The 25808-nt window shown below is 43.5% G+C and overlaps 1 protein-coding gene across 4 annotated transcripts in view; it reads right to left on the bottom strand.

Moving 5' to 3' along the window:
- The window catches only part of PGAP1 (post-GPI attachment to proteins inositol deacylase 1), a 734955-nt gene that overhangs the window by 525471 nt on the left and 183676 nt on the right, over positions 1-25808 (bottom strand). The gene's annotated exons all lie outside the window — the stretch shown is intronic.

Genomic DNA, 25808 nt, shown 5'->3' with positions numbered 1-25808 from the left:
CATAAGTGTCGATCTTCATATAGACCGAAAACATGACTTCCCCCATCCCCGAAACGACTTAGGTCATCAATAAGTATCTACTTATCATTTACCCCCCGACTAGATCACATTTGCAAACCCCCTAAAGTGCCTGCCAAGAGCTGCGTATAATACCACTTTGTGTGCCTGAAAGGCGTAACAATTTCCACTACTTCGGCTGCTGTGCACTGCGATTCTATGAATATTTGCCATTTATCGAATAGCTTCTTTGTTCCCGTTTCCTTCCGTCTTTCCACCTCCACCCTCTCAAGAACTAATAACTGTTTCAGACGAGACACAATCAGTTCTAACCCCGGCGTGTCTGTTTCCAGCCATTTACTCAGGAGGCATCTCAAGGCCACCAGTAAAATCGTGTGCACCAGCAGGGGAGGTGATCTCACCCCTCGAGCACCCTCATCCTCCGGTGGCCGCGCCTGATGGAACAATAGCGCTTGAGGCGTCATTGGGAGGTTCGTTTTCCAATGATCCGCAATATATTTGTGTACCATCCCCCAAAATCGCTTCGTATGTACAGACCCCCATACTCCATGCCATAAATTCGTCAGGGGTGTGTTGCATTTGGGACAACACGTAATGCGGTCGGGGAAGGATTGTGAAGGCAAAATATTAAAGCCATATATAGCTGAATGCATCAATTTAAAATAGGTTTCACTCCCGCTCTCGTTTATAACAATCTTCCGTACCGTCTCCCAACCCCCCAATATGATCTCACCTATACCTGGATCTTGGGTCCACCGTTCCCAGACTTTGAAACTAACCCTTGATTGTGGACGAACAAAACCATCTCCCAGTGCTCTATACAACCCTGAAATAGTCGCGCGCCCAGTTGTTGGACCTATGACCTCATCTAGAGTGTGCGAGGTGGCTTCCTTATTCAAATCCCTGAGCCTAGAGGTGCAAAATGCTTGTGCCTGAAGAATTTGTAAGAAATTAACCCTACCTTCTAGGGGTCTGAGTTTAGTGGTGATTTCCGCCCCGGTTAACCACCTCCTTTCCTCTATATGCATAAGATCCCCTGCGTTATTAATGCCTATCGTCCCCCAAGAGGCAAATCTGTCTGCCTTGCCTACTCCCGGTAAAAATTCCGGGTGTCCTCTCAACGGCATATGTTTCGATACCAGGTGAGGTAGATCAAAATGCTTACGTACCGATTTCCAAGCTAGGACTGTATCTCTCAATACAATGGAGGTTTTGAGACGGCATGGAAGAGAGGCAACTCTACAATGTAGCAAAGCCTTCAGGTTCCAGGGTGAGGCATACTCCCCCTCCAGAACTATGTTGGAATAATGGCTCGTTTCGTGAAGCCAATCTACTACATGACGAAAAAGACATGCCACGTTATTATTGCCTGATATTCGGGAAGTTCACCCCCCCTTCTTGTTTGCCCATCATGAGCTTGGCAAGTGCAATGCGAGGCCTTTTTCCTGCCCATATAAATTTTGGGAATGAGGAAGTCAGTTTAGAGACATCAACATGTTTCAAAAGGAGAGGGAGTGTTTGAAAGGGGTATAGCAATCTGTGGAAACTAACCATCTTAATCAGGTGGCACCTCCCCAGGAGGGATAACGGCAATTGGCCCCATCGGGTGAGTTCCGCTTGTATTTTTTTAAATAACGGGGGATAATTTAGGCCATACAGGGTGTCTGGCACCTTCCCTATCTTGATGCCCAGATAAGTAATGCAATGTTCAACCGGGGATATCCCACATCCCAAGGATTGCCAAAAGGTCTTAGGCAATGGTTTGCCCAACTCCAGCAGTTCGCTTTTGGCTAGGTTGACTTTATATCCCGAGCATTGCCCAAATTCCTATAAAAAGTGAAAAACCGGCATTAAACGCTCTTGAGGATTTGACATAAAAAGTATAACGTCATCAGCAAACAGGGCTAACTTAACTGCCAGAGACCCTACCTGAATACCTCTGAACATATCAGATTCCTCCAGGAATCTAGCCATAGGTTCCAATGCTAGATTGAATAACAGGGGTGACAGGGGACATCCCTGCCGGGTTCCTTTATGTAATTGAAAGGGATCCGACAGGAATCCTGAGGAGTGAACGCGTGCCTGTGGATTATTGTAGACACCCTTCAAGAAGACCCGGAAGGCTCCCTTGACGTTCATTTTGTCCAGCACCATCCCCAGCCATTCCCATTGTATGTTATCAAAGGCTTTCTCTGCGTCTAGCGCTAAAAGTGCCGGCCGGGTACCTGGCTGGGGATCGTGCCTGACTGTTTCTAGCACCGTCAACACTTTGCGTAAATTAGTCACTGTTGCCCTGCCCTTTACAAAACCTACTTGGGATTTTCCCACCAGTGTGGGTAGATACATAGCCAGACGATTGGCCAAAACTTTTGTGAGTAATTTCTGGTCTTGGTCTATCAGTGATATAGGACGGTACGATCCCGGGTCAAGAGGATTCTTCCCCTTCTTGGGTAATACCTTTATATGCGCTATTTTGGCCTCTGCTGGGAGAGCACCGGTCCTTAGTAAAATATTATAGTATGCCACCAAGGTAGGGCTAATTTCTTCTCTCAGAGATTTAAAAAACTCTCCTGTAAATCCATCTGGACCCGGGGCCTTTCCGTTAGATAAGGTCTTAATGGTGCTCTGGATTTCCTCTAAGGTAATCTCTGCGCTCAAGTGGTCGTTCTGCTCCTGAGTGAGCCCTGGTAGCTTTACCTTCTCCAAAAATTCCCTACCTTTTTGGGGGTCTATGGGCATGTCTGAGTAAAGGGCTTGATAGTATTTACTTAACAGGTTCCCGACCGCTGGCCGTAAATATACGGCCAGCGGTCAGGGTCTCTAAAGTCCGGCGTATAGTATATATACGGCCGCACTTCAGAGACTGTGCACGTGCGATCGCGTGCACACAGCTCTGTGCCCTGGCTGTTGCTAACAGCCATGGGCACTGGGCAGAATGTCAGGGGTCAATCTTTTGGCCCCTTTACATGTGATCGCTGTGACAACCAATCACAGCGATCACATGCATTTCTGCATAGAAAACAGTGTGCACGCGATCGCGTGCACACAGCCCTGTGCCCTCGCTGTTACCAACAGCTCTGGGCACTGGGCAGAGTATCAGGGACCAATCTGATGGTCCCTGAACATGTGGTCGCTGTGACAACCAATCACAGCAATCACATGCATTCCTGCTTATAAAACAGTGTGCACGCGATCGCGTGCACACAGCCCTGTGCCCACGCTGTTACCAACAGCTCTGGGCACTGGGCAGAGTATCAGGGACCAATCTGATGGTCCCTGATCATGTGGTCGCTGTGAAAACCTATCACAGCGACCACATTTGTTTTATTTTGACTTTTCTGGCAGTAAATCTCCTGCCTCTTTTCTTCTCCTCAAACATTGTTTCAGTTTGAGGAGAAGAAGAGACTCGGGAGAATTGCTGCCAGAAGAATACAGTTACAGTTACAAAAAAATACAGTTTCTATCTATCTATACAATCTATCTATCCATCTATCTTTTTTTCTATCTATCTATCTACCTTTCTTTCTTTTATTCTATTAGAATAGGCAGGTAGGGAGTATATAATTATATATATATCCACATATATATAATATATATAGCAATAGCGGTTTATTTTTTTGTTAGCGGTAGTGTAGATATATATAGCAGTTAGTTTGTGTGTTTTATAAAAAAAATAAAAAAAATAAAAATTTGTTTAGTTAGTGTTAGTGTTAGTTACGTTATGGCGAGGAAGTTGTTTAGCGCCGAGGAGGCATACGCCATGCTGTGGTCTGAGTCGGAGACCGCATCAGAGATGGCGTCCGAGATGGAACCTGTTTTGGGGAGTGACGATGACAGCGTCACTTCAGGTTCATCTTCAGGGGACGTTGTCCCTGATGCAGTCGAAACTGCAGAACATGAAAGCGCAGGGCCAAGTAGCGCTGTAGCACGGGACAGCCTGGTCCCTCCAGTCCAGGCTCTTGTATGGGCACCTGCCCCATCTTTTGGGCCTAGAATCCACGGATTTACGGCCACTCCTGGCATAACCGTGGACAAAACAAATTTTGTCCAAATGGATTACTTCCATTTATTTATAACGGACGACATCCTAAATCAGATTGTCCACGAAACAAATTTATATGCCACGCAATATATAAGGCAGAAACCTTCATCCACCCATGCCAGAGATTGGACGCCCACCAATTTGCAGGAATTAAAAAATTTTTTGGGGCTCACCCTAAATATGGGTATTGTCAAAAAGCCCTCCATTAGGTCTTACTGGTCAACAAGACCCGCCCAAGCCACCCCAGTATATTCTGCAGTAATGCCCAGGTCTCGTTATGAGACAATAATGAGGTTCCTCCACTTCAATGACAACGCACAGGCCCCCCCAAGTACCGATGCAAACCGGGATCGGTTGTTCAAAATAAGACCGCTAATAAATTCCCTGAATAATTTATTTCTGCAACTCTACACCCCTGAGCAGAATGTAAGTGTGGACGAATCCCTCCTCAACTTTCATGGCAGACTTAGCTTTCGCCAATATCTACCTTCCAAAAGGGCAAGATATGGCGTTAAGCTCTACAAATTGTGTGAAAGCGGGTCAGGATATACCACCGCCTTCAGGATTTATGAAGGGCGGGACCGCACAATAAATGTTCCTGGATGCCCCCCTGATCTTTCCACCAGCAGTAAGATTGTGTGGGAGATAATGCAGCCTCTGCTTCACAAGGGGTACCACCTGTACTGTGATAATTTTTATTCGAGTGTGCCCCTGTTTAGGCATTTGCATGCTGCAAGGACTGGGGCATGTGGTACCATGCGCAAAAACCGAATTGGTTTTCCACAGCAATTAGTGGGGAAGCGCATGGTAAAGGGGGACTCCTGTGCTTATGCATCTGAAGAATTGCTGGCGGTCAAGTTCAGGGATCGCAAAGATGTGTATGTGCTAAGCACGATTCATACCGCAGGAACAGTGGCAGTGAGGGAAAGAGGGGCAACATCGGACAAGCACAAACCAGTGAGCGTGTCCGAATATAACAAGTACATGGGGAGGGTGGATTTAAGCGACCAGGTTTTACAGCCCTATTTAGTAAAACGCAAAACTAAAACCTGGTACAAAAAGGTGGCCATTTATTTGTTACAGGTGGCCATCCACAACTCATTTGTGCTCTATAAAAAAAACAGAGGCAGAGACACATACCTGGATTTCCAGGAAAAAATTATTGAAGGCCTCATTTTTGATGTTCAGGACACCCGAGAATGCCCCCAGTCTGAGGATGTCACGCGACTGACTGAAAGACACTTCATCAGTCGGATCCCCCCAACAGCAACCAGAAGCAACCCCCAGAAAAAGTGCCGCGTCTGCAGAAAAGACGGGCACCGCAAAGATTCCCGATATTTCTGTCCCTCATGTCCCTCACAACCAGGCCTGTGCATTGAGCCACGTTTTAAAAAATACCACACTGTTCTGAATTATTAGATTTTAGTTAATTTGTTGAAAATATATTTGCCCTACATTACGTTTTTATTTTTCCCCTGATTTTACTCCAAGGGTGAGGGAGGGAATGGGTGGGGGGTGGATGTCATGTTTGATGTTTTCTAAAGTTCATCTGCTGGAGAGCTCCATTTGCATTAACCTGCAATTTCTTATTTTAGAAAACCCCAAAAAATAAATTCCCATTATACCCCTAGATGAATATTTTGGGATTTCTGCTTCAAGAGCAGATATTTTGGAAGTGTTATAGAAACTCTGTTGAGTTTTGTAAAACCAGCTTTGAAAAAAAGCGATTTGTGAAATAATCTTCTTCTATCCTCCGCCCTCCTACATCTCTATGTGATAAATAAGGCCACATATTTGGTATCCCCGTGCACGGGAGAAGTGGCAGAATGTGAACGGAGATTAATTTTGACCGTGGTCTATACCGTGTGTGAAAAATGCTGGTATAAACTGACGCATTTGCTAAAAAATTGCTAATTTTATTTTGATCCATCTTATTCAAGAAACTTTCAGAAGAAAACTGGACTGTCTAAAAATATGATAAACCCCTTGAAGGAAACCTTGTGGGGTCTACTTGTGTGAATGAAGTCATTTATGGGGTGTTTCTAATGTTTCAGCAGCATTAGGCCCCCCAGAAAACAGTATGCTGCTATAAAATCAAATGCAGAACTCCTGGACCAAAAAGACTCCTTTTATGCCAAGCCCTGGCACATGCCCGCACAGCGAATAAGGCACACATATTTGGTATCCCCATGCACGGGAGAAGTGGAAGAACGTGAAAGGAGATGAATTTTGGCCGTGGTCTATACCGTGTGTGAAAAATACTAGCCTAAACTGACGCATTTGCTAAAAAAGTGCTGATTTTATTTTGTTCCATCTTATTCAAGAAACTTTCAGAAGAAAACTGGACTTGCTAAAAATATGATAAACCCCTTGAAGGAAACCTTGTGGGGTCTTCTTGTGTGAATGAAGTCATTTATGGGGTGTTTCTAATGTTTCAGCAGCATTAGGCCCCCCAGAAAACAGTATGCGGCTCTAAAATCAAATGCAAAATTCCTGGACCGAAAAGGCCAAAAAGCCTCCTTTTATGCCAAGCCCTGGCACATGCCCGCACAGCGAATAAGGCACACATATTTGGTATCCCCATGCACGGGAGAAGTGGAAGAATGTGAAAGGAGATGAATTTTGGCCGTGGTCTATACCGTGTGTGAAAAATACTAGCCTAAACTGACGCATTTGCTAAAAAAGTGCTGATTTTATTTTGTTCCATCTTATTCAAGAAACTTTCAGAAGAAAACTGGACTTGCTAAAAATATGATAAACCCCTTGAAGGAAACCTTGTGGGGTCTACTTGTGTGAATGAAGTCATTTATGGGGTGTTTCTAATGTTTCAGCAGCATTACGCCCCCCAGAAAACAGTATGCGGCTCTAAAATCAAATGCAAAATTCCTGGACCGAAAAGACCAAAAAGCCTCCTTTTATGCCAAGCCCTGGCACATGCCCGCACAGCGAATAAGGCACACATATTTGGTATCCCCATGCACGGGAGAAGTGGAAGAACGTGAAAGGAGATGAATTTTGGCCGTGGTCTATACCGTGTGTGAAAAATGCTAGCATAAACCGACGCAATTGTTAAATTCTTGCATTTTTTTCCAATTTTGCCCACTTTAGAGAAAAAAAAAAAAATGATATATACTGACAAATGCCACTAAAACAAAGCCCTATCTGTCCTTTAAAAAGAGTGTAAAATTAAAAGATTAACTTTATTCACCTGCTGAGTTATAGTCATCTAAAGAAGCGCATAGCAAAATTGTGAAATTTGCTCTGGTCATTTAGCTGTAAAACAGCCTAGTCCTTAACCGGTTAATATAGTGTTAATTTTTTTGGGGTCTGATGTAGGATTTCCATTGGAGTCGTTAAGTGTTGAAATGTGTGACGGTGCAAACCTCCCCTTTGCTAGTCGCGCTAATAATTTGCCCGCTTTATTGCCGAAACGCATTAGATCGGCATCAAATTGGGACCGATAAGTACTTTCTCTTTTGTCTAACCACTGATCAAATTGCCGCTTAGCTTCCCTCCATTTCACCCCCAAAGGCGTTGATGGAGAGTGTAGAAATGTTGTGTATGCACACCGTAATCGGTCGCTCGCTGCCTTTTACCCTTCGGTAGTCTTGCGTTTAAGATTAGGCATAAATTGCATAATTTTCCCTCGTATTACCACTTTGGCTGTACTCCAATACAATGACGGGTCCGAACGATGTGATACATTATCCCCATCAAATTCCATCCACCACCCCTTAAGCTTCTGTATAAAGCCCTCATCCTTTGCCAGAAAGGCGGGGAACCTCCAAATAAAATCCGTTCCTCTAGCTACTGTGTCGGCCAAGGTAATGGTAACCGGGGCATGGTCCGAGATAACTAGATTCTCAATCGCCGCTTAACGTAATCGTCGAGATAATGCGTCATTAACTAGCAAGTAATCAATACGCGACCATGACTGATGAACATGAGAAAAATGTGTGTATTCCCGCGCATCAGGGTGTAGACTCCTCCAAGCATCTGTTAGGGCAGTGTGTCTTAAAAAGTCTGGCAAAATCTTATCCCTATTTCTCTGCGAACTAGTCCCTGCGCTCCTATCTTCCCTGAAGGACCTTACAGTGTTAAGGTCTCCCCCTAGAATTAAAAGCCTAGTGCGATCCTACTGGAGTTGGGTTTCCAAATGACCAAAAAAACCTGTGTTAACCGTATTTGGGCCATACACGTTATGAATACTGATAGTTTCCCCTGCATGTTCCATCACTAGATGGATCCAACGGCCCTCAGCATCACGCTCCTGGGACACCAGCGTAAACGCAAAATTTTTATGTACCAAAATTATAACTCCCGCCTTACCCTCCCTTGCCGACGAGCCAAAAACCTGGCCCACCCAGAATTTTTGCAAGTACTTAAATCCTGGCTCGGTAAGGTGGGTTTCCTGTAATAGGGCTACATCTGGGTGTAATCGTTTCATGTGTCGCAAAAGTTTGGTCCGTTTCTGTGGGGACCTCAACCCTTTAACGTTCCATGAGATTATTTTCAGGTTATTGGGCAGTGCATAAGATGAGCTAAAATGTCTAAAAGTCGTGATGTGTTCTGGGAGTCAGATCCATCTTTTTCCAAGAGCCATGCGTAAACATTAAGAACATAGCCAAAACCCGGCTTATAAACCAAAACTAAACTCCATATCAAGGCCATCAGGCCATTACCTAAAACAAACGAAAAATCACCTGCGGCAAGGGTTATCAGCCCCTTAATACCCATTGGCGTAAGCGACTTCACTTTTTTCTGTTGTGCCAAAACACATCCCTCCCCCTCCCCCCCAGACCTGCATATATATCACCTTCAATGAGTAAGTTGCACCTGCCCTTGCCACCTCATTAACCCTTTGTCGCCTGTGCACAAATTTATACATTCTTATACCATCGGTTTAACATCCTAGAGTCCGTTTGGATTATATCATCACATGTCAAAATGAATCCTGTTTCACCTCTAGGCTTCCCTGCCTCCTTTTCCCAGATCTCCTACCTAACCTTCGCCAAGTATGCGATCTGTGGCAGATATAACTAATCCCTTGCGTAGGGGAGGCATTGTATCATTCCCGGTCGAGCACGCCCACAAGGAGAGATCTCAGAGCCTGCCCTAACTCACTCTCTAATCCCCTGTGATGAAAATGCGGGAAAATACCAAAATGCATACATTTTAACATTATAACGTTATAACATTAGGTCAGCTGCTGACCGATACAAGGTGTCGAATAAGACCGCCAAATGCCGCCCTCAGAACTTTAAAATTATCTGCAAACTTATCTGCAGCCGATCGGAACCTGTGATTGGTCTACAGCGTCCACAAGACCATCATCACATCAGATAAAATGGTGCTGAAAAGAACTTCGCCCGTCAATCAGGAGACGTAGATCGGGTGCGGTCCCGCGTTCGCCTCTGCGGCTTCGGAGAGTCCCCTCCATTTCCGGATCGACCCCCCCGGGATCTTCCTGGTGTGGGCATTAAAGCTTCTGCCCAGGTTCGCTCCATATCTAGTCGATTCCGTTTGGCTTCTCTTGACTTGCGATTTGGACTGTGTGTTGGACTGCGACGCTCTTCGTGCTGGGGTCTGTGTCTGCAAAGCTCTGTAAGTGCGTCCTCCGCTTCCTTCGGTGTGGTGAAAATCTTGGTCCGCCCGTTTTCTTGAAACACCCGTAAAATGGCTGGGTACTGCAGGTTAAAACGTATTTTCGATTGGAACAGCGCGGTACAGATCTTGCTGAAAGAACGCCTTCATTTTGCAACCTCCGTAGAATAGTCCTCGAAAAGTAGCACTCCCATGCCCATTATTTCCAAAGGACGCGATCTGCTGCGGAATGCCTTCATAAGTGCCACCTTATCATTGTAATCCAACAGCTTAAAGATTACTTGTCTGGGACGAAGCGAACTGTGGTCATCTGCTGCTGGGAGATGTCTGGGGTCCCGGCCCCACCCTGTGTGCCCTTTCCACCCGGCAGGGACGTGGAAGACCTAACGCTGCTGGCAATGTCCTCTCACATAATCGCTGTAAATCAGAAGAGATCACCGCTTCTTTCAGCCCCACCAGTCGCAGGTTGCTCCTCCTGGAGCGGTTTTCCAGATCCTCCACCTTGTCCCCCAACTGCGTAGTAGCAGACAGCACCACTTTAAGTTTGGATTGCAGGCGCTCATTTTCATCCTCCAGCAACGTCATACGCTGTTCTTATTCATCAGTCCAGGAAGTGACTTGTGCCAGCGGTTCAGGGAATCTTGCACCGTTTTTTCCAGTGCCTTTTGCAGGTCTGGCGCTATCTGCTTAGCCACTTCACGGGCCGGGGCTATATAATCAATGGGTGCAGGATGAGAAGAAACTATGTGCTCTGCAGGGCTTGAAAGCTGGGACTGAGGGTGCTGCAGCTCATCTACCTGTGTGTATAGCAGGGGCGCAGTGGCGGGAAGCGCCGCCATCTTACGTCCCTTTTCCACGGCCGCGGCTGAATCTTCCATGGCTGGCTTATGCGCACTTCTGAGGAGGTACCTGTCCATATAGGCACCACCGGGTATGTTTCTGTGTGCAGGGCTGGTGGCTTCACCGCTGATTGTCGTCGCCCGAGCGACTATTGCAAGCAAGCAGGCTGGACGGGAGCGGGAGCTCAGTCACTCGCGTCCTGCATCGCCAGCGCCGGAAGTCGCGCACACTGTCTTAACGAACAGTGTCCGGGAACCGGGAGGTCAGCTGTCCCCGACAGCTGACACTCCAGTCTTGCTGGTCAGCGGACCATCGCCTCTGATTTTGTTAATTAACACATTAAATGCGGCGATTGATTGCGATCGCCGCATTTAAGGGGTTTGAAGCAGATCGGCAGCCCCTACGAAGTGATTGTGGGGGCTGTCAATGCTTGTCGTGGCAATTGGAGGCCAGACAATGGCCTCCGGTTTGCCATGTACGGAAGCCTCGGAGGCGCAGCCTCCGGCCGGTCTTCCTGAGCTTCCTGTCAGTGTGACCGTCACGTCACAATGACAGTTAGAATAAATTACACTACATAGGTAGTGTAATGTACTCTAGCAGCGATCAAAGCTGCTAGTCTAAATGTCCCCTAGTGGGACAAGTAAAAAAAAGGTAGTAAAAATGTTTTTAAAAAAGTGTAAAAATAAAAGTTATAATGCTTTTTTTCCTATAATACTTTCATTATAGGAAAAAAATGAACACGTTAAGAAAAGTACACATATCTGGTATCACCGCGTTTGTAACTACCCCAACTATAAAACTATAATGCTATTTTTCCCGCAAAAACACCTAAAAAAAAAAAAATCAATAAAAAAATACACCAGAATCGCTATTTTTTGGTCACCACCCCTCCCAAAATAGAGAATAAAAAGTGATCAAAAAGTCGCATGTACCCGAAAATAGTAACAATGAAAACTACCTCCTGTCCCGCAAAAAACAAGCCCTTACACAGCTTTTTTGACTAAAAAATAAAAAAAAGTTATGGCTCTCAGAATATAGGGACATAGAAAATAAATTATTTTATAAAAAAGTGATTTTATTGCGCAAACACTGCAAAACATAAAGAAACCTATATACTTCTGGTATCGCCGTAATCGTATTGACCAGCAAATAAAGTAAAATTGTCATTTATAGCGCACGGTGAACGTCGCAAAAAAAATAAAACAAAAAAACATTGTCAGAATTGCTTGTTTTTGGTCACCCGGCTTGAAAAACATGGAATAAAAAGTGATAAAAAAAATTGCATGTACCCCAAAATGGTACCAATGAAAACTACAGATTGTCCCGCAACAAATAAGCCCTCACACAGCTCCGGTGGAGAACAAAAAATAAAGAAGTTCTGGCTCTCAGAATCTGGCGATGCAAAATGTGCAGAGTGTTCAAAAAGCAGATAAGATCGGGCGCCATTTATCAGTGAGAAAACCGGCCACATATCTATGATTATTTATTTACCGCAGAATTAAACCCTCTTATTATGCCCTGATGTACTCCGCACAGATTACATATGCCACCACATTATAAACTAAAATACCAGAATACCCCCAAAACAGAACTGCCAAGCAAAATCTGCGCTCCAAAAGCCAAATGGCTCTCCCTCCCTTCTGAGCCCTGCAGCGTGCCCAAACAGCCGTTTGCGCCCACATATAGGACATCGCCATACCCAGGAGAACCCGCTTAACGTTTTATGAAGTATTTGTCTTCAGTGGCACAAACTGGGCACAACATATTATGCACTAAAATGGCATATCAGTGGAGAATGGCAATATTCACTTTGAACCATCCGCTGTGCATTAACCCCTTTGTGCACTATGACTTAATTGCACGTCATGGTGCGGGGGTTGATGCATGGAGCTGGCTCACGTGCTGAGCCCGCTCAATACGCTGCGGGTGTCAGCTGTGTATTACAACTGACACCCGGGACTAACGGACAGGAACAGCGATCATGCTGTTACAGAAGCCTGTAAAAATAACAATATACTGCAATACATTAGTATTGCAGTATATTGTACCAGCGATCCAATGATCGCTGGTTCAAGTCCCCTAATGGGACTAATAAAATGTGTAGAAGAATTAAAAGTTTTTATTAGTGAGAAAAAAAATAATATAAAGTTAAAAAAAAAAACTTTTCACATTTTTATTCTAAAGTAATGTAAACAAAATAAACAAAATTGGTACTGCTACGTCTGTAAAAGGCTGAACTATTACAATATACCATTATTTAAGTTGCACAGTGAACACCGTAAAAAGCGTAATTCATTTAAACCGCCAAAATCGCTGTTTTTTTGTCACCTTCGCTCTCAAAAAAAAAAAAGTAATACAACTTTTTGATCACTTTTTATCTACCAAAAAATGGCACCAATAAAAACTACAGCTCGTCCCGCAAAAAAAAAAAAAAAGACCTCCCACCGCTCAATCAACCGAAAAATAAAAAGTTACGGGTCTCAGAATGTGGTAAAACAAAACAATTTTAATTTTAACAATTCTATTTTTCTTTGTAAAATTATTATAATATAAAAACCAAACAATATAAATTTGGTATCACCGTAATTGTATTGAGCCGCAGATTAGTTTTAGTTTTTACCGCATGGCGAAAGCTGTAAAAACGAAACCCCCAAAAAAATGGAATCAGATTTTTTTCTCATTTCAGCCCGCAAATAATTTTTTTTCAGTTTCCCAGTACATTTCATGGTACTTTAAATGGTGTCAATGGATGCAGCAACTCCTCGTGCAAGAAATAAGACCCCACAACACTCTACTGACTGAAAAAGAAAAAAGTTATGGCTCTTGGAAGGCGGAGAGTGAAAAATGGATCCGTCCTGAAAGGGTTAATTAATTTCTAATGAAAAAAACGTATGACCACATGTGGGGTATTTCTGTACTCGAGAAAAATTGCTTTACAAAAATTGTTTTTTTTTTTTCTCCTTCATCCCTTGTGAAAATGAGAAAATTCAACATTTTAGTGGAAAAAACTAACTATACCCCTAGAAAAATTCCTTGAGGTGGGTTTCCAAAATGGAGTCACTTTTGGGGGTTTCCACGATTTTGGTCCCTCCGTGCTCCAAAATCCAAATGGCGCTCCTTCCCTTCTGAGCGCTGCCATGGGTCCAATCAGAAGTTTATTACCACATATGAGGTATTGCCGTAATCAGGAGAAATGCTTTACAAATGTTGTTGTTCTTTTTTTCCTTTATTCCTTGTAAAAATTCCTTGTAAAAATTTCTAATGTTTTTTCAGAAAAAAAAGTAGAATTTCATTTTCACGGCCTATTCACTAAATTCTACAAAAAAAACCCATGTGGTTAAATCGCTAACTAAACCACTAGATAAATTCCTTGAGAGGTGTAGTTTCCAAAATGGGGTCACTTTTGGGGGGATTCCACTGTTTAGGTCCCTCCAGGGCGTTGCAAACGTGACACGGCACCAAAAACCATTCCAGTAAAATCAGAGCTCCAAAATTCAAATGGGGTCCTTCCCTTCTGAGCCCTGCTGTGGGTCCAAACAGAAGTTTATTACCACATATGGGGTATTTCCGTAATCGCGAGAAATTGCTTTACAAATGTTGGGGTGCTTTCTCCTTTATTTCTTGCAAAAATTAGAAATTTTCATTTTCACAGACGAATTCCTATATATTTAGCGAAAAACCTGTGTGGTCAAAGTGCTAACTATACCCCTAGATAAATTCCTTGAAAGGTGTAGTTTCCAAAATGGGGTAACTTTTTGGGTGTTTCCACTGTTTTGGCACCACAAGACCTCTTCAAACCTGACAAGGTGCCTAAAATATATTCTAAAAAAAATGAGGCCCAAAATCCACTAGGTGCTTCTTTGCCGGTGTTTCAGTCCATGAGCACACTAGGACCACATGTGGGATATTTCTAAAAACTGCAGAATCTAGGCAATAAAATATTCAGTTGCATTTCTCCTTTAAAACCTTCTGTGTTACAAAAAAAATAAAACATTTATTAGAGATGAATTTCGGCAAAAAAAATAAAATGTGTAAATTTCACCTCTATTTTGCTTTAATTCCTGTGAAACGCCTAAAGGGTTAAAACACTTTGTGAATGCTGATTTGAATACCTTGAGGGGTGCAGTTTTCAAAATGGGGTGATTTATGGGGGTTTCTATTATGTAAGGCCCTGAAAGCCACTTCAGAAATTGAGAAATTGCTGCTAAAGTTCTAAGCCTTGTAACGGCCTAGAAAAATAAAAGGATGTTCAACAAACGATGGCAACATAAAGTACACAGTATTCCAAATTATTATGCACATTGGATTTAAGTGTCATAAACATTTAATTATTAGTTTTTCAATTAAACTCATGGATGGTATTGTGTCTTAGGGCTCTTTGGATCATTGTAATCAATCTCAGACACCTGTGATAATTAGTTTGCCAGGTGTGCCCAATCAAAGGAAAACTACTTAAGAAGGACGTTCCACATTATTAAGAAGGCCACACGTTTCAAGCAATATGGGAAAGAAAAAGGATCTCTCTGCTGCCGAAAAGCGTGAAATAGTGCAATACCTTGGACATGGTATGAAAACATTGGATATTTCAAGAAAACTTAAGCGTGATCATCGTACTGTGAAAAGATTTGTGGCTGATTCAGAGCACAGATGGCTTCGTTCAGATAAAGGAATAATGAGGAAGGTTTCCGCCAGACAAATTAATAGGACTAGGAGAGCAGCTGCTAAAATGTCATTGCAAAGCAGCAAACAGGTATTTGAAGCCACTGGTGCCTCTGGAGTCCCGTGAAACTCAACGTGTAGGATCGTCCAAAGGTTTGCAAGTGTGCATAAAGCTATTATTCGGCCACCCCTAAACAATGCTCACAAGCAGAAACGGTTGCAGTGGGCTCAGAAATACATGAAGACTAATTTTCAAACCGTGTTGTTTACGTATGAGTGCCGTGCAACCCTGGATGGTCCAGATGGATGGAGTAGTGGATGGTTGGTGAATGGCCACCATGTCCCAACAAGGCTGTGACGTGAGCAAGGAGGTGGCAGAGTCATGTTTTCGGCTGGAATCATGGGGAGAGAGCTGGTAGGGCCCTTTAGGGTCCCTGACGGTGTGAAAATGACCTCTGCAAAGTACGTAGAGTTTATGACTGACCACTTTCTTCCGTGGTACAAAAAGAAGAACCATGCCTTCCGTAGCAAAATTATCTTCATGCATGACAATGCACCATCTCATGCTGCAAAGAATACCTCTGTGTCATTGGCTGCTATGAGCATAAAAAGGAGAGAAACTCATGGTGTGGCCCCCATATTCCCCTGACCTCAACCCTATTGAGAACCTTTGGAGCATCCTCAAGCAAAATATCTATGAGGGTGGGAGGCAGTTCACATCAAAACAGAAGCTCTGGGAGGCTATTCTGACATCCTGCAAAGATATTCAAGCAGAAACTGTCCAAATACTCACAAATTCAATGGATGCAAGAATTGTGAAGGTGATATCAAAGAAGGGGTCCTATGTTAACATGGAACTTGGCCTATTACGTTCTTTTTGATTGAAAGAGCTTTTGATTTCTATAAAAATGACCTCCTGATGCTGCAAATTCAACAAATTACCATTTTAGTTCTCTTTACAACCTTTCAAATGTTTTGATCTCTGTTGAACATAATAATTTGAAACAGTGCATTTTGAGTTTTTTTACTTCTAAAAAAAAAATCTGTTATCATTAGGAGATTTGTTCAATAAAATTTGCATTATACTCCAACGGTTGAAGGCTTGAAGATTATACTGACTGTCATTTGCATCAACTATTTAGGAAAATCGAAAAATAACATTTGCATAATAATTTGGAATGCGCTGTAGACATATGGGAAATGTTAATTAGTAACTATTGTGTGTAGTATTACTATCTGTCTTACAAGCAGATACATTTTTTTTTTTTTTGTCAATATCTTTATTTTGTTCTACAGCAGTACAAAAGGGAAAGTACATAGTACATACAAACATGTAATAAGAAAAAATATGCAATGCTATAGATACCCTTGGTGGGAGAGGAGATCGGAGGGAGGGAGAAAAAAAAACAAAAAAAAAACTGAATAAAAATATGCCTCTCATCTCCATCTTACTTGTTACTCTGAGAATTTACCCTAGCCTATAGCCAGGTTCGTTCCCATTTAGCGATGTTGTTGGCATTGCCATACCATACCCTTTCATATTTCTTAAATTTTACCAACCAAGCCCAGCCAGTTTTGCAGTGTTGGGTGAGAGCTAGACCCCCACAGTCTAGCAATCAGAAGACGGGCCAAGAAGAGCAATTTCCCCAATAAAGCTCTTTTGTCCTTTGACATCTGAAAATCGCTTAAATTGCCCAAAATCAGGTACTCAACCTCTAATGGGACAACCAGTCCATAAGAACCGCTGATCTCCGAGCAGATCTCCCTCCAAAATTGGGCTATTCCAGGGCAAGCCCAAATTAAATGCAAAAAGGCCGCCTGAGGGTGTTGGCAACGTAGGCAGAAAGAGTTTGCCTTCAAATTCATTGACTGTAGGGATATAGGCGTATAATACAATCTATGCGTTATATTGAATTGAACCATCCTATGGGCGGCACTGAGAGAGACCATGCTAATACTCCAATAACAATGATCCCAGTGAGATTCATCCTTTGGTCCTAGATCTCTTTCCCATTTGGCTTGTGCTCTAAAGTGAATTTGCATTCCAAATGTGCTCATAATAGAGCGGTAAATATGTGAAAGTGATTTTTTCCTTTGTGAAACTACTAATAAATAATCAATTACCCTGTGAGATTCCAATTGAATCCGTGCTACATCAATTTGCTTACATGCGTGCTGAATCTGGTAATATCTAAATAAATACTTCTCATCAATACGATACCATTCTTTCAAGTTATCAAAAGTGACTATTTGTTTATCCATAATAATCTGTGAGATAAAAATAATCCCTCTATTTTTCCAGAAATTTATATCCGGAATTGTCCCAAATTCTCTAAAATTATAATTATCCCAAATTGGAGTAAACTTGAGAATTCCTTTAAAACCTAACATCTCTCTCAGTGCTCGCCATGAACGGGACAACATCAGACTCAGGGGCCATTTATTCAGTGGTTCCATCTCCAGTAGGCCTGTCTCCAATAACTCAAAAATATTTCCAGCTTTCTTTCCCACTGAATCAAGCAACCTCCTGAGGGCCAGGTCCTTCTCCCATTGAATCAGAAGCCTCAATCCGGCAGCCACAAGGTACCCCCGGAAGTAAGGAAAGGATAATCCCCCTTCAGACGTATTCTTGCACAAATAAACCTGTTTCATCCTAACACGTTTTCTTCCCCAAATCAATTCATTTAGTAAAGATTCCAACAACTTAAATGTATTGTTGTCTATCAACACTGGTGTTGCGGTCAGTACATATAAGACCTGTGGGAGCACAACCATTTTAACCAGACCAATCCTATCAGCCCTGGATAAGGGAAGTTTCTGCCATACCGTTATTTTTGATCTGACCTTCTTGATCACTGGTAGCATATTCAAGGCACTAAATCTCTCAACAACTCCTGAGACAATTATACCCAGATATTCAAATGGCTGGCCCAATCTTAGGATAGTAAGATCTCCAAAAGGGGAGTCCTGTTCCTGATCCAATGGGAGAAGACATGATTTGGACCAATTGATTCTAAGACCCGAAAATCTACCATAGGTTTCCAATACCTGCATCGTTCTATGAACGGAAGTTGGGGTTTCTTTGAAGCACAATAAAATATCATCAGCATACAGAACCATTTTATCCCCTTCCCCACCACAGCCGCATCCCTTAATCTCTTTATCGCCCCTAATCAACATGGTTCTATAAAAATAGCAAATAGAAGCGGAGAGAGGGGGCAGCCCTGCCGTGTTCCCCGAGACAACATAATTGGATCAGATAGTTCACCATTTACATTTACCCTGGCCAATGGGGCAGAATACATTATTTTAACCCAATTTATAAATGTATCCCCTATGCCAAACCTTGTCATTACTCTCCATAGGAACCGCCACTCCACCCTGTCAAACGCCTTGATAGCATCTAAAGACAGGATGAGTGGAGCTCCCCCTCTCCCATTTGTATATTAGTGTACAGTCTATGCAGACAATTACTAGTACTTCGACCCGGAATAAAACCGTTCTGATCTGTGTGAATGATTCCTGGGATCACCTGCTGTTGCCTCCTTGCCAACACCTTAGCTAACAGCTTCACATCTGTATTTAATACAGATATGGGCCTGTACGACCCTGTATCCGTCAAATCCTTGTCCTTCTTAGGAATCAATACGATCATGGCTTCCGACATAGATCTAGATACTCCCCCTACCGCATATGACTCCTTAAAGACTTCCAAAAGACGGGGTAGAAGCAACTCTCCATAACGTCTGTACAGCTCAAAAGGTAATCCATCCTGACCGGGCGAGGAGTACCCTCCAATCGACCCAAGTGCCTCCTTCACTTCCTCAACCGTCAGGGGGGCATCCAATTGTACCCTCTGCACCTCCGTCAATCTTTCAAAATTCAGACCACCCTAAAATTCGTCTATGGACGCATCATCCTCAAGCAGTGTGGAGGTATAGACCTCAGGGAAAAAAAAAAAAAAAAAAAGAGTTAAATTCCTTTTGTACAACGTGTGATTTATTAGAGAGAGTGCCCCGGCGAGTCCTGATCACTGAGATGTTATGATTACCTTTTTGATTCTGGACAATAGATGCCAGAAATTTACCTGGTTTCCCAGACTCACAGAAATACTTCTGCCCAGAGAAGAAGATCCTCTGCTGGGCTTTATTAAACAGAAATTCCTTATAGCTTTGTTGGGTTCTATATAATTGTTGTTGGTTCAGCGCAGTCGGGTCGCTGGTGAACTCTCTCTCCGCATGAGAAGATTCCTCTCTCAATCTAGTTTCCTCTTTAGAAAAGTTTTTACGCAGGTGCTGGATTTTTTATCTAAACAAGCCTCTTATATATGCCTTAAAGGCATCCCAGACAAAGTGAATATGGGCCGATTTCAAATTAATATCCAAGAACATAGCCAGCTCTTGTTTAATCTCGTCATGATCTTGGATTATCGAAAACCAATGTGCATTAAGTTTAAACCTAGGCAAGGAGTCTACAACAGTTCCAGAACCATTCCGAATGGTAACCACAACTGGAGAGTGGTCAGAGACTGTGTGTGGTTCATATGTCATCTTATCAATATCCGGCAAGAAGAAATCATTAGCCAAAGCCAAGTCAATCCTAGACATAACGTTCATAGAACGACTAAAACACGAGAAAACCTTCTTGTCATGATATTTCATCCTCCAAAAGTCTGATAATCCTACCTCCTCACAGAATATTGCAAGCCGAGATTTGCCCTGACTCCTGCCGGCCTGAACCCCCTGAAGGCTAAACCGATCCATACGACTATCCATAACGTTATTCAAATCACCAATAACCAACATCGGACAATCCTCATGATCATTCCTAAACTTTACCAAATTACTTAAAACATCTAATGAGAAAGGGGGGGGGGGGAATAAACAAAAGCCAGAAGGCAAGCCCTCCATACAAAAAAACAAACCTTCCATCCCTATCTATCCACTTTGAGGAGACCTGAAAATTAATTTTATTATGAATCAAGACTGTGACCCCACGAGAAAAAGTGGAAAAATAAGAGTGAAACTCCTGACCCACCCAACCCCTACTAACCCATGACTTACGTTCCGCAATTAAATGAGTTTCCAATAAACAAATAATTGCTGGGAGATGTTTATTAATAATATCAAAGACCACCACCCTCTTGATTCTGTCTGCCAAACCTCTTATATTCCAAACCATTATTTTAGTCACTGCCATTTATAGTAAGAAAAGGTGAAAATAAAAATAAAAAATTGGAATAAAAAATAAAAATAAAATATAAAAATAAAAAAATATTTAAATTTATGAAGAAAAAAAAAAAAAAAGCAACTGCCACTCTTTCCGCCCCCTCCACGACCTCCCCACTGACCACCCATTCCCCTAATGACCTGCGATAATTCAGATCCCAGCTCCCTTCCTAGATCACACCTCTCTCCCCAATCACCCCGATGCACAGATAGTACCCAACTCAACCCAAACCCTTGGAGTCCAGCCAGACCCCAACTTTCTCCGCTGAATCAAAAACGAACGTTTGGAAACAATAATGAATACGCCAGACCGGCCGAAATCAGCCGTTTCTTGATTGCCTTATAGCTACTCCTTTTCTTTTGGGTTTCATATTAATAGTCCGGATATAGTGCCACCTCTGCCCCATTAAACATCAGTGTGCCCAGCTCTCTTGTACTCCTCAGAATAATGTCCCGGTCTCTTGAACAAAAAAGCTTCATCAAAATGGTGCGTGGGTGGGCCCACGGGACAGGTCTTTTGGCTGGGACTCTATGAGCTCTCTCTATATGAAACACTTTGGAGAGAATCCGCTCTCCAAGAAGACTCCCAAGCCACTTTTGTATCCCTTCCGCCAGATCTCTTTCATCCTGCCCCTCCGGGCAGCCCACCATCCTGATGTTAGAGCGTTGGGATCTGTCCTCCATATCCACCATTTTGTTTTTCAAAATCTCCATCTCAATTAAAGCTCCGGCTAATCCCTTCTTCGCCTCCTTAACTTCTTTCTCCATGTTGTTAATTTTGCATTCAGCTTCTAGTTGTTTCTCCCGGATATTCTTAAGGTCATTCCTCATCAGTACCATCTCGGAGTGAACTGCCCCCATCTGTGCTGTCAGGTCCTCCAAACAGGCGTTAGATCTTGTAACAGCTACTAGAATTTCCGCCAGCATGCCTCCTGGATCTCCCAGAGATCCTGTCGGTACTGAGGTTTCTTGGCAGCCAGGGGGTCCCTCACTCCTCCCTGCCCCCTTTAAGCCCTTCTCGGCCAAACGCGTTTTAACGGAGGGGGATTTCCATATTGTCTCAAGTTTATTATTGAGATCACCTCTGCCCCCAGCGGCTTTTGGGGAATTGCCCCCAAATGAGCTTCTCTGTGAACTTTTCGGTGGCATAATCACAGACTTTATAGAGAGAGTTCAGACAGAAATAATACTTCAAAATAGATTGGTTCTTTGGATAAACCTGAGGGTTACCTAAGACAATACACCTCCGTCAATACAATTAATTATAAATCAGAGCCACATAACAAATCATATCAAAATAGTGCTTTGCAGAAGTCCCGCATCTTACCCCTCCACGCATAGAACCTCAGGGAATAATCCTCCTATTCTCAACGCCAGGGGTGTAAATCCATTCTGGACGGCCGACTGCAAGCAGCCGAGTTCACTTTATAGAATAGTGCAGCAGAGGGGAGTAGCAAATCGACCAGCAACTGACTGGAGCTACTGGTCAGTGCAATATGAAAAAAGTTATACAGAAGCTGGAGACATCGTTAGCAACATCAGCAGGACAGCAGGGCCAGAGAGGTCAGTCCAGAACAGAGCTGGAGCAGCTGTAACAGACAGGCGAGCAGGATGCAAAGAGACAGAGCAGTCAATTCACCGCTCACAGTTCACAGCAGAGTCAACACCCGACAGCATCACTGAAGTCATCGGAGGTACGTCAGTAGTACAGCCAGGGTCTAACAGCTCGGTCAGAGCAGCGGAGCCACAGAAACAGGTAAGCCGACAGGGTGGAGGGAACAGACCAGCTGACTCAGAGCTCACAGCTGAGGCCTGTGCTCAAGGCCGTCCTCTCACACTGGAAAGCAGCTTGTTACCACAGGGGGCCTGGAGAGAAGCTGAGTTGCTGACAGCTTTGCAAACTTCCTCCTGTCCGAGCAGTGTAGTCAGTGGAGTCAAGCAGGCAGGGGGCGTCTTCAATACGATGGGGCATCGAGGCGAGGTGCAGGAGAGAGACGGCCAGCACGTCTTGACGTGGCTACGTCATGCCGGAAGTGAACCACACCCATGTAGTCACAAACAGATACATTTAAATTTAGAAAAATGCTAATTTTTGCACATTTTCTCTAAAGTTTGGTGTTTTTTTCAGAAATAAATACCAAATTTATCGACCAATTTTTTTCACTAACAAAGTTTAACATGTCACGAGAAAACAGTCTCAGAATCGATTGGATAGGTAAAAGAATTCCGAAGTTATTACCACATAAAGTAACATGTCAGATTTGAAAAAACTTGGCTGAGTCCTGAAGGCCAAAACAGGCTGCGTTCTGAAGGGGTTAAGGACGAAAGCTAGTTTGGGCCTTAAGGCTCAGGGCCCATTTTTCAAATCTGACATTTTTCACGTTATGTGATAACTTCGGAATGCTTTGACCTATCCAAGCAATTGTGAGACTGTTTTCTCGTGACACATTGGGCTTTATGTTAGCGGTAAAATTTGGTCGATACATTGAGTGTTTATTTGAGAAAAATAGCAAAATTTAGTGAAAATTTGGAAAAATTTGCAGATTTTTTATTTTAAATGTATCTGCTTGTAAGGCAGAGGGTTATACCACACAAAATAGTTACCAATTAACATTTCCCATATGTCTACTTTAGATTGGCATCATTTTTGATTATTTTATTTTTCTAGGGCGTTACAAGGCTAAGGCCTTATTCACACGACAGTGAAAAAAAATGTCCATTTAAAACTGATCAACTGTCAGTTTTTCATGGCCATTTTGCATCAGTTTGTCTCTAAATTTTCATCCATTTCAAGTCCATCTGTCCGTTTTTAATGGCCGTTTGACATCCATTTTGCATCAGTTTTTCATGGCCGTTAAAAAAACTGATGAATTTCATTGGTTGGGCTTTTTTTGTCCCAACCCCCTGAAAACAACCAAAGGAAGGTCACATGTTCACCTAGACACTATTTACAGCCTCCCTGTATATGATGCCACACAGCCTCCCTGTATATGATGCCACACGCCTCCCTGTATATGATGCCACACGCCTCCCTGTATATGATGCCACACGCCTCCCTGTATATGATGCCACACGCCTCCCTGTATATGATGCCACACGCCTCCCTGTATATGATGCCACACGCCTCCCTGTATATGATGCCACACCAGCCTCCCTGTATATGATGCCACACCAGCCTCCCTGTATATGATGCCACACCAGCCTCCCTGTATATGATGCCACACACCTCCCTGTATATGATGCCACACGCCTCCCTGTATATGATGCCACACCAGCCTCCCTGTATATGATGCCACACGCCTCCCTGTATATGATGCCACACGCCTCCCTGTATATGATGCCACACCAGCCTCCCTGTATATGATGCCAGACGCCTCCCTGTAGATGCCACACGCCCCCTGTAGATGATGCCACACCAGCCTCCCTGTATATGATGCCAGACGCCTCCCTGTAGATGCCACACGCCCCCTGTAGATGCCACACGCCTCCCTGTAGATGCCACACGCCTCCCTGTAGATGCCACACGCCTCCCTGTAGATGATGCCACACGCCTCCATGTAGATGATGCCACACGCCTCCATGTAGATGATGCCACACGCCTCCCTGTAGATGATGCCACACCAGCCTCCCTGTAGATCGTGCCACACCAGCCTCCCTGTAGATCGTGCCACACCAGCCTCCCTGTAGATGCCACACCAGCCTCCCTGTAGATGCCACACCAGCCTGCCTGTAGATCGTGCCACATACTCACGAGAGCAGCGCCGTCTCTCCTCTTCTTCACTTGTGGTCACTCGTCTGCACGGGATCTGGCAAGGCAGTGCGACGGGGCGGTGACGTCATCGAGGCGCCTTCAAACCCGAGTGACCACAGACGAGTGACCACACCTGAAGAAGCGCCGCAAACGTGAGTATGCCAACGATAGCCAGCAAGGGAACTAGTAGTTCCCTTGCCAGTCCCCATGTAACAGATCCGTTTTTAACGGTTGTTACATGTATTGACAGCCGTTAAAAACGGATCCATTGACTTCTATGGGGGCCGTCAGGCCGTTAAAACGGCCAAAAATAGGACATGTCCTATTTTTTGACGGCCATTATTCACGGGCCGTTAAAAAAACGGCCGTGTGAATGCACCCATAGAACATCATTGTTCTGAAAACGGCCATGTGAAAGCCGTTAAAAGGACGGCCATCACATGGCCGTTTTTCACTGTCGTGTGAAAGAGGCCTTAGAACATAAACAGTAATTTCTCATATTTACAAGAAAATTTAAAAAACTTTTTTTTTTTTTGCTACCAGTTCAGTTCTGAGGTGGCTTTGAGGGACCTATGTATTATAAACCCCCATAAAACACCCCATTTTAAAAAATAGAGCCCTCAAAGTATTCAAAACAGCATTTAGAAAGTTTCTTAACCCTTTAGGCGTTTCACAGGAATCAAAGTAAAGTGGAGGTAGAATTTGCAAATTAAATTTTTCTTGCAGAAATTAAAATTGTAATCCATTTTTTTCTGTAACACAGAAGGTTTTACCAGAGAAACACCACTTAATATGTATTGGCCAGATTCAGCAGTTTTTAGAAATGTCCCACATGTGTCTCTAGTGTGCTAGTGGACTGAAACACAAGCTCCAGAATCAAAGCAGCACATTGCACATTTTGGGGCCTGTTTTTTATTAGAATATATTTTAGGCAAAATTGCTAGGTTTGAAGAGGTTGTGATGCCAAAATAGTAGAAATCCCTCAAAACTGACCCCATTTTGGAAACTATACCCCTCAAGGAATTCATTTATGGGTGTTGTGACAATTTACACCCCACAGGTTTTTTTCACATAACTTATTTGAATTGGGCTGTGAATTTAAAAAAAAAAAAAAAGGTTTTTACCAATAAGATGTAGTTTAGGCTCAAAATTTCTTATTTTCACAAGGAATAAAATACCCCAATTGTGTTGCCCAATTTGTCCTGAGTGCGGCAATACCCCATTTGTGGTGATAAACTGCCGTTTGGGCCCATGGGAGGGCTCAGAAGGAAAGGAGCGCTATTTGTTCTTTGGACTCCAGATTTTGCTGGATTGGTTTTCGGGTGCCATGTCGCATTTGCAGAGCCCCTGAGGTATCACAGCAATGGAAACCCACCAGAAGTGACCCCATTTTGGAAACTACACCCCTTAAGGCATTCATCTAGAGGTGTAGTGGGCATTTTGACCCCACAGGTACTGTATAAAAGATAATGCGTGGCAGATGGTGCTGTGAGATCTGCAATTTTCTATACATATATGCCATTTCAGTGTCCGATATATTGTGCCCAGCATGTACCACCAGAGACATACACCCATAAACTGTAGTGTGGGTTCTCCCGGGTATGGTAATACCCGACATGTGGCTGTTAACAGCTGACTGGGCACACGGCAGGGCTCAGAAGGGAAG

Source organism: Rhinoderma darwinii, chromosome 6, assembly GCF_050947455.1.
Source record: "Rhinoderma darwinii isolate aRhiDar2 chromosome 6, aRhiDar2.hap1, whole genome shotgun sequence".
Lineage (NCBI taxonomy): Eukaryota > Metazoa > Chordata > Amphibia > Anura > Rhinodermatidae > Rhinoderma > Rhinoderma darwinii.
This window is presented reverse-complemented; position numbering and strand designations above follow the sequence as displayed.